The sequence below is a fragment of the Crinia signifera genome, chromosome 2, assembly GCF_055691185.1.
Source record: "Crinia signifera chromosome 2, ASM5569118v1, whole genome shotgun sequence".
Taxonomy (NCBI): domain Eukaryota; kingdom Metazoa; phylum Chordata; class Amphibia; order Anura; family Myobatrachidae; genus Crinia; species Crinia signifera.
In genome coordinates this window covers 24,668,065-24,676,731 of record NC_139218.1, presented here as the reverse complement: position 1 = coordinate 24,676,731, position 8,667 = coordinate 24,668,065, and positions in this window count along the sequence as shown.

Below are 8,667 nucleotides of genomic sequence, written 5' to 3'. Positions count from 1 at the left end.
TGTAAATCACCCAAATTTGGAATTAACCATCGATTGCCCCATGTGTTTTTCCATGTGTTGTTAACCTTGATTTAAAAATATAAATAAAATCCCACCCAAGATAAAACCTTCAATGTTTTCACTCACCGATGATCATCCCTTCTCCATGCAGCATTACAAAACTGCTGATCAGTGCCTGGCAGGGATGGTCATTGTTGTGACCACCATCAACGATTGCCATAGATAGATGCCAATACGGTATTTCCTCGTCTTTGCGGCCACCGCTTACGCAGCGTACGGCGACCCGAGAGGGTTATTTTAGAGGTCCATGCCATCTATTACCTTTAGTAAAGTTGTGGGCATGTAGCGGCTAACTAACTGGCGTAAGAGGTGAGCGCAAAGATGTGGATGTACCGCCAATAGTACATGGTTTCGCCAATTGATGGTGGGGCAATCAGAACCTGGGGGTGGGTCTTCACTGTTTTGGCACTTTAGGGAACCCCCCCCAAAAAAAGCTCTTCAGTTATGCTGTTCCATTAATGTAGGAAACCATCTAGTCCTCCCTTATCGATAGCAATAGTATTCGGTACTTATATGTTAGTTGGGCGCCCAATTAGCATACGTACGGAAACTTAGGAAAATCGAATTGCATGGGCCATTTTAAGAGGCATGCGATGCGATTTTCCTATGTAATTTATTCACTGCTCTTTTAGCCCCGGGGGATCACATCGCACCTTCCGCAAAATCGCATGCGATTTTATAGGGTGTACGATGCCATGACATTAGGTATACAATAATAGCATTGTATGACATACAATGATGTTTTAGGCCACCCCCCACTATCCACGCCACCCCGAAGCGTGACGAGCGCAGCGGGACGCGTCCTCCGAACTTTTTATACCCCCACTATCCACGTTGGCGTGGAGTTGATTTTATATAGTGTGCCGAGCGCACGCGGATTACTTTACATGTATTCCGCATCCCCACGCTGCGCTCGCTACTCTATATAAAATCAACTCCATGCCGACGTGGATAGTGGGGGTATGAAAAAGGTCGAAGGACGCGTTCCGCTTCGGGGTGGCGTGGATAGTGGGGGGGGGGGGGGGGGGGTGCCTAAAACCTCATTGTATGTCATACAATGCTATTATTGTACATCTAATGTCATGACATCGTACACCCTATAAAATCGCATGCGATTTTGCGGGAGGTGCGATGCGATCCCCCAGGGCTTTAGAGAGCAGTGAATATATTACATAGGAAAATCACATCGCATTGCATGGCCCTTAAAATGGCCCATGCAATGTGATTTCCCTACGCAGAATAGCCCCATATAAGTACCTAGTATTCTGTTATTAGCATAAAATATTGATGGTTACAAAATGTCGATGGCCATTCCTTGGTGGAGGTGCTTCACAGGTCCATCAGGTGGTGGAGCTAAACCCCCTTACCTGCATTGAATAGTTGGGACACACACACACAAACATCCTCCACCATTGGGGGCCCTCTACCATCGATTGTGAAGAACCATACCATAGTTGATTCTCTGCTATTGATGGTGAACTATGGTTGATTTTCTTTTGTTCCATCGGTTCTTGACCATCGATGGATTAAATCCATGGATGAACGATGGCTAACACCGATAGACAGCCATCTTACATGAACGTCCTAATTACATATAAACACAAATAGGAAAATAAGCAATATAGTACAGTTCTGTGTCAAAATATCTAAATATCTGTGTAGCAGCGTGACTCCTCGCTGTCCTCCATACAAAGCGTTCCTATGTTCATGTGTCCTCTGCAGTGTGACCTGACCTTGCCGCAGAGAAAGGGATCGTTCCGTCCTTTTCTTTACATTGTTCTGATGTGTACACACGGTACGATATATCAGCCCAAATATCACCCAGGTACTCCTCGCTCCATTGTATACCCAGCTGTGTTTTCACATGCAATTAGCTATATTGCATTTATCAACCATTGGCGCAGTGGAATAGATTGCACGCTCTTTGGAGATAAATAAATGGATGTAACTATTATTACGCCATACGTTCATCCCATCTCAGACTTTTGGCCTGATTCACACTTGTTCCTAGGAGGAAAAAAATAATTTGATGGTCGATCAAATGAGATCTACTGCCTTCGTTAAGAAAAGTCAGCTTGACTGACTTCTAGCAGTCGCTGTCCTTTTGTGATTTCAGCCGCCTGCCCCGATATTCCTTGATTTGCGAGTGGATTGTGCTTAGTAGTTCACTCGCATTTTTGCATGGGGAGGCGGCTGTCTACTCGCAGACAACTGCGAATTCTCAGGCCCCTAATTCAGCATAGTCCACAGTACAGTACAGGAAACAGGCTGCAGTGGGAACGGGCTCCCCAACACTGAAGATTTGGGGGTAGATTTACTAAATCTTCCAAAACAGATAAATGGTGGTGTTACCCCATAGTGACCTATCAGATTTTGGGAGTATTCATTTATTAAACATTTGACATAACATTTTTTTTTTATATGTTTATATATTAAAAAAAAATATTTCAGTATTTCTACAGTAACTCTGTCATTTTTTTTTTTCTTCCAAAATATTTTTTATTGAATCTCATAAAATAGAACATTGATACATCACATCCTAATTCGGATGATATTGGCATAGTAACATCAATAGAGATTCAAAACATTTTCTAACATTTTCTATGTTTATAACAGTTCACTATATCTACATGAGACAAAGAGTAGACTCCCGAGTTCCTAGGATGTTGGAAATTTTTAACAAATGGTATTGGGAGAGACTCTCCATTTATAAGCCTGTTTTTGTCATTTAATTAGTATAGTGGAAATGTCCTAAGTTATATATAATAACAGACTAACAACAAATAAATTAACTGTAAATAGTATCAGGAAAAAAGTATATAAATGTATATTCTGGTCCTACCCCAACATGGCAGACATCCAGAAAAAAATAAACCTTAGTGCCTGCCCAGCAGCCGTCCCGGACCGCCGACCCATCCATGGAGAGATCCTCTTAGCGTAAAAGTCAGGAGAAGAAAAATCAAGGAATAAGAATAGGGAGTAATAAAAAAGAGAGGAGAAAAATAAAAAAACTAAACAAGGTATAGAGTAGGAATATGTGGTAAGGAGGAGGGGGGGGGGGATGGAAGAACAAAAGGGAAGAGAAGGAATATATTTTTAAATTAGTGTAAAGGAGCTTTAATCTTCAAACTATGGTAATTGGTGGGGTGTTCTGCAGTTGCTGAAGAGAGTACCAGGATGTATTTTGGAAACATCCCTGTATGGCCTGTTTGGTGCGGGAAGGGAGTGTATGAATGAATTTATTCCAACAGGCAAATAGTTTAGGGGTGAGGAGTTCTTTGTGAAGTGAAGTTTCTAGCCAGTCCATCGTGAACAAGAAAAGAAGACGTGAAGTTGCCATGTCAACCGTTGGGGCCTCAGTATGTATCCATTGCTGTAGAATTGCCTTTTGTCCTACCGCTGAGAGGAGTACCAATAATTTTTTGTCATTTTTTGGTATATTAGGCTGGTCCGCTATGTGTCCAAATAGTGCCCAGGAATCAGTGCAACTAAATGATATTTTAAGTGTAGTCGTGGCGTAATTATGAAGCGCGTGCCAAAAAGTTTGTATGTGGGGGCATTGCCAAAGGCAGTGATGTATATCTGCCTCTGGTGTGTGGCATTTAGAGCAGTCTGATCTTTCAGTTGTACCCATCAGGTAGCAACGCTTAGGTGAGAGGTAGGCTCTGTGGAAAATTTTATATAACATTTCCTGGTAGGAACTGGCCGTAACAAGTTTTAAATTGATAAGGAAAGTGTCTAATATTGCCTCTGAGTCCAGAGAGGAGGACTGGGAGGCCCATTTTGTGAGTGCCTGTAGATCTGTATCTATGTCTAGCTCTGGACGTATGCGCCCATATATGTTGGAAATTGAGTGTGTTTGAGTGCGTATCACCGAATCTAGTGGGTTCGTGATATCCCGGGGTTGGAGCTTGTTTAGGACAGATCTGAGGTAGTGAACGGCTTGGATGTAGGAAAAGACATTGTTAGGCAAGAGCTTAAAGCGTTGCGTCGCTTCTTCAAATGTAAGTGGAGTGTGAGATGTATTAAGCAAATGTCGTAAACATGAGATGCCTTGGGATCGCCAGGCTATGAAAGGTGATCTGGCTTCTCCCTTCTGGAACTCCAAGTTACCAACCAACGGAAGGGATAGGGAATAAAAATGTTTTAAGCTTAGGGATTTCCTCGCACGTCGCCATGCTTGAACTGTGGAGGCCAATAGGGGGTTATCAAATTGGGGGCTGGTTAGCTGTGATGGGCGTGCATGTAAGAGGAAGCCTAGTGAGAGAGGGGCACTAAGTTGTGAGTCTAAGGCCACGTCAGTGTAAATAGCTGTGTCATTGATCCAGTCCACTGCAAAGCGGAGGATGCATGCCAAGTTGTAGTACTTTATGTTAGGCAGATTAAGGCCTCCTCTCTGAGTTGTCTGCATCAATTTATACAGACTAATTCGGGGTCTTTTTGCATTCCAAATAAATTTGGTTAGCATGGAGTGGAGTGAGGATATATCTGAATCAGATATTAGAACTGGCGTCATCTGCATCACATAGAGTAGTTTTGGGAAGCTGGCCATTTTGAATAGGTTGCATCTGCCTAATAGATTCAGTGGTAAATTTTGCCATAGATTGAGTTCTGTTTGGATTTTTTGGATGACCGGGGTAATATTATACGTATATAGTTTGTGGGGGTGGGGAGGAAGAGCTATGCCTAGGTATGTGATGTATGTTGTGGCCCATTTGAATGGAAACGGGGCAGTCCAGTCTGTTCTCACTTGGCCGTATATGGCCAGTGCTTCTGATTTGGCGAAGTTTATAGAAAAGCCAGCAAACGAGGAAAAGCGTGTTATGGCTTCTATAAGATAAGGGACAGAGTGTTTGGGGTTAGATAGGAAAAGGAGAATGTCATCTGCGAATGCGACAACTTATAGTTCTCTGTTGCCAATTGTTATTCCTGCAAGGTCTGGGGAGGAAATGATATGTCTTATGAGTGGTTCGAGTGCTAAGTTAAAAAGGAGGGGCGAGAGGGGGCATCCCTGTCTAGTGCCCCGTTCAAGTAGGAAAGGCGGGGATGCTATGCCATTTACCATCACGTGGGCCGTAGGGAGGGTGTACATCGCCTGAATCAGCCCCCTGAAGGATCTCCCAAAGAGTTGTTTGGATAGTACGGTCTGCAAGTGTGACCATGAGATTTTATCAAAAGCCTTTTCGGCATCTAGATTAATAAGTATATTGGATTGGAGGTTGTGAAGTCGGGTGTGTGTTATCGCCGCTATGGCGGCGCGAACTCCCATCACCGATTGTCTGCCCTTTACAAAACCCAACTGGGCTGGCGAGATCAGGCGAGGTAGGCATTTCTGCAGGCGGTTAGCCATTAATTTGGTTAAAATTTTAAAGTCCTGGTTTAGCAGGGAAATTGGACGGTATGAGCCCATCGCAGTGGGGTCTTTACCTGGTTTCAATAATACTATTATTCTGGCTTCGTTGAATCTAAGAGGCATCTCTCCGGTTGTGATTATATGGTTGTATAGTAGTGTAAGGGTAGGTGCTATGTCTCCTTTTAATAATTTATAATATTCTGCCCCGTATCCATCTGGGCCCGGACTTTTGCCATTGGGTAGAGCTTTGATGGTGTCCAGCACCTCCTCCTCTGTGACTGGGTCGTCTAACAGGTCCCTTTCCTCTTGGGTCAGTGTGGGTAGTTCTGTTCCCGCCAGGAATGTCTCGCTAGTCTGTGTGTCTGATGGTTCCTGAGTGTATAGGGATTCGTAGAATTTAGAGAATTCACTGCTTATTTGGTTGGGGTCAGTGATAAGGATATCGGAGTTGTGTATACTCTTAACCCATGTGCGGGATTGGGGGCCTTTCATTAGATTGGACAGTAGTTTTCCAGATTTATTACCGAATCTGTGTAGTTTATTACGGTAGTAGTTATGCGAGGATTGGGCTTGTTCTGTAAGGAAAGTGTCATAGATTTGTTTTGCGGCCAGATATTCCTCTCTATGGGTCGGGGTGTCTTGTCTTTTATATGTGTTATATGCCAAGGTCAATGCAGTGCTGAGGGTATGAAGTTGGGCTGTGAATTTTTTGCGTTTGGAGTTGACGTATGACATGATGTGTCCTCTTAGTACTGTCTTTGCTGCAGTCCAGTAGATGTGATGATTATCAGCCTGGGCTGTATTGTCAATGACAAAGTTGGACCATGCCTGTTTAAGATGTAGAAGAAAGTCTTCTGAATGAAACAGGTGTGCAGGGAATCGCCAGCTTTTAGTGAAAGTTTGGGGCCTGTTTAATTGTAAGGTTAATAATATAGGTGCATGGTCAGAAATTATTATATCATGTATGGCCGTATGTGTCACCCTGGGAAGCAGATGATCTGAGAGAAAGAGGTAATCTATCCTGGAGTGTGTTGAATGTGGGTGTGAGTAAAAAGTGAAGTCTTGTTGTAAGGGGTGAAATATACGCCAGGGGTCACTGACGCCGAGTTGGGAGCATAGAGGAGATAGAAGAGTAGAAAAGGTTTGGGACCTGGCCACACTCACCCCGGATCTGTCCATGGATGGGTCCACGACCGTGTTGAGGTCTCCACCTAAAATAAGGTTAGTATAACCCCATGACAGCAGCTTCTGTAATAGAATGGCAAAGAAAGGTGCATCAGGGTTAGTTGATGCATATACATTAAGCAGTGTGTACTGGGTATCATCGAGAGACAGGTCTAAAAGAATAAATCGGCCCTCTGGATCTATAAATTTTCTAGTGATGGAATATCGGAGGTTCCTATTAAGTAGAATTGCCACCCCCCTGGTCTTGTTGGTGAAGGATGCCGATATGCATTCTCCCAGCCATGGGGCTTTGAGAGAGGGATGGGAGCCCTCCACCCAGTGAGTTTCTTGCAAAAAAACTATATGGGGTTTCAAACGGGTGAGGTGGGACATAATCTTTTTACGTTTAACGGGATGGTTAAGGCCCTCGACATTCCAAGAAATTATATTAAAAGTAAGAAGTGTGGATTCTTCTCCTGGTGGGTTTAAAGAGGGAATTTGACTGGTCATATCAGCCAATTCCTGCTGGGCGGATCATATTACAATCGAATAGTAGCTGAAAAAGGGGCCCCTCTCTGTCCCAGCGAGCAGAGGGGGGTGATCCCATGGTGGGACGGGGTTCGTTAAAAGGACGGGCAGGCACATAACATAACAACAAACAAATTTGTAATAATAATAGAAAGGTCATTATTCTAAGCCTAACAGATGCTTAGCGGTTAAATTAGTGCATTTTCTCAGCAGAGAAACAGTAGGAGCACACCCTACAGCAGAAGGCTGTAGCAATAAAAGAAAATAGAGGGATACTTATCAGCGAGCCTTTATGTGGTCAGGGACGCCAGTTCTCCCAGTCAAGTCTCAGGAATTGAGAAATGAGCCCTGGCTTTAGCAGGGTCCTCAAAGAAGAGGGTCTGGCCATCCCCAAACACACGGAGGCGGGCCGGGTACAATAATGAAAATTTTATTTTAGAGTCGATAAGGTATTTGCATATTGGTGCAAAGTCCCTGCGCTTGGAGGCCACCAGATTAGAGTAATCTTGAAAGATGAGGAGGCGTTCACCCTGATATGTGATACTGTCCGTTTTTCGGTAGTGGTCTAGGATTTTGACTTTATCGGCATAATTAAGGATGTGCATTATGACTGGTCTTGGTCTGCCGTTGGGGTTAGGTCTGTCTGGGCCGATCCTGTGGGCCCTTTCAATTGCTATAGGCGTTCCTTTGAGGTCTAGTGCCAGTTGTTCAGGGATCCATGAAGCGAGCAGGTCCATAAGCTCATGACCCTTGACCGACTCCGGTATGCCCACCACCCTCAAGTTGTTACGTCGATTTCTGTTCTCCAGGTCGTCTAATTTCTCAGACAAGGTAAGTATCTCCTTGGAGTGTGCAGCCATTGTGGTCTGGGCCGTCTGAAGGTCGTCTTCAAGGGAGGAGATTCTTTGTTCAGCCATGTCTAGGCGTTGGGAGTGTTGAGTAAGTTGGGCCAAGGTGGAGTCAATGGAAGTCTTAAGGCCTGCCAACTTTTCATCTAGCATTGGGCCTATAACGGCTGCAATATCGGCAGCTTTCATTTTGGAGGACCTGGGTGTATTTGTGGCTTTTCTTTTATTTTGAGAGGTTAGACGGGTAACGGAGCGATCAGAGTCTGATGAATAGCCACACTGGGAGTCAGAAGGTGGGATACGGGAGGAGCCTGCAGAGGACATTGAGTAAGGCACTAGGAATTTTTCCATGCACCTCCCCTAGCAGGAATGAGTGGTAGGTGCCAACCAGTGCAGGGATGTCTGTAAGGTCTGCTGCAGGTGTGCTTGAGGCCAGGAAAGGAGAAAGGAGCAAGTCACATTTCACTGAGAAAACATTATGTATAGAGAGGTGTAGCTAGTATCCGCCATAGCATCCGAGGCTGATTGTATTATAGTCACATGTCCAAGCGGTCAGTAAGAAAAAACAGTGTAGACATAAGCAGCATCATCAGCCATGTTGGACCAGTCTGGCAGATATGGTATTCAGATTATTCCATTGCGTACACGGCTCTTCTCCCAGAATGGGGAGAGAGATAAAGTTGAAATGAAGCCGTATACAGTGGGGGGTGGTGG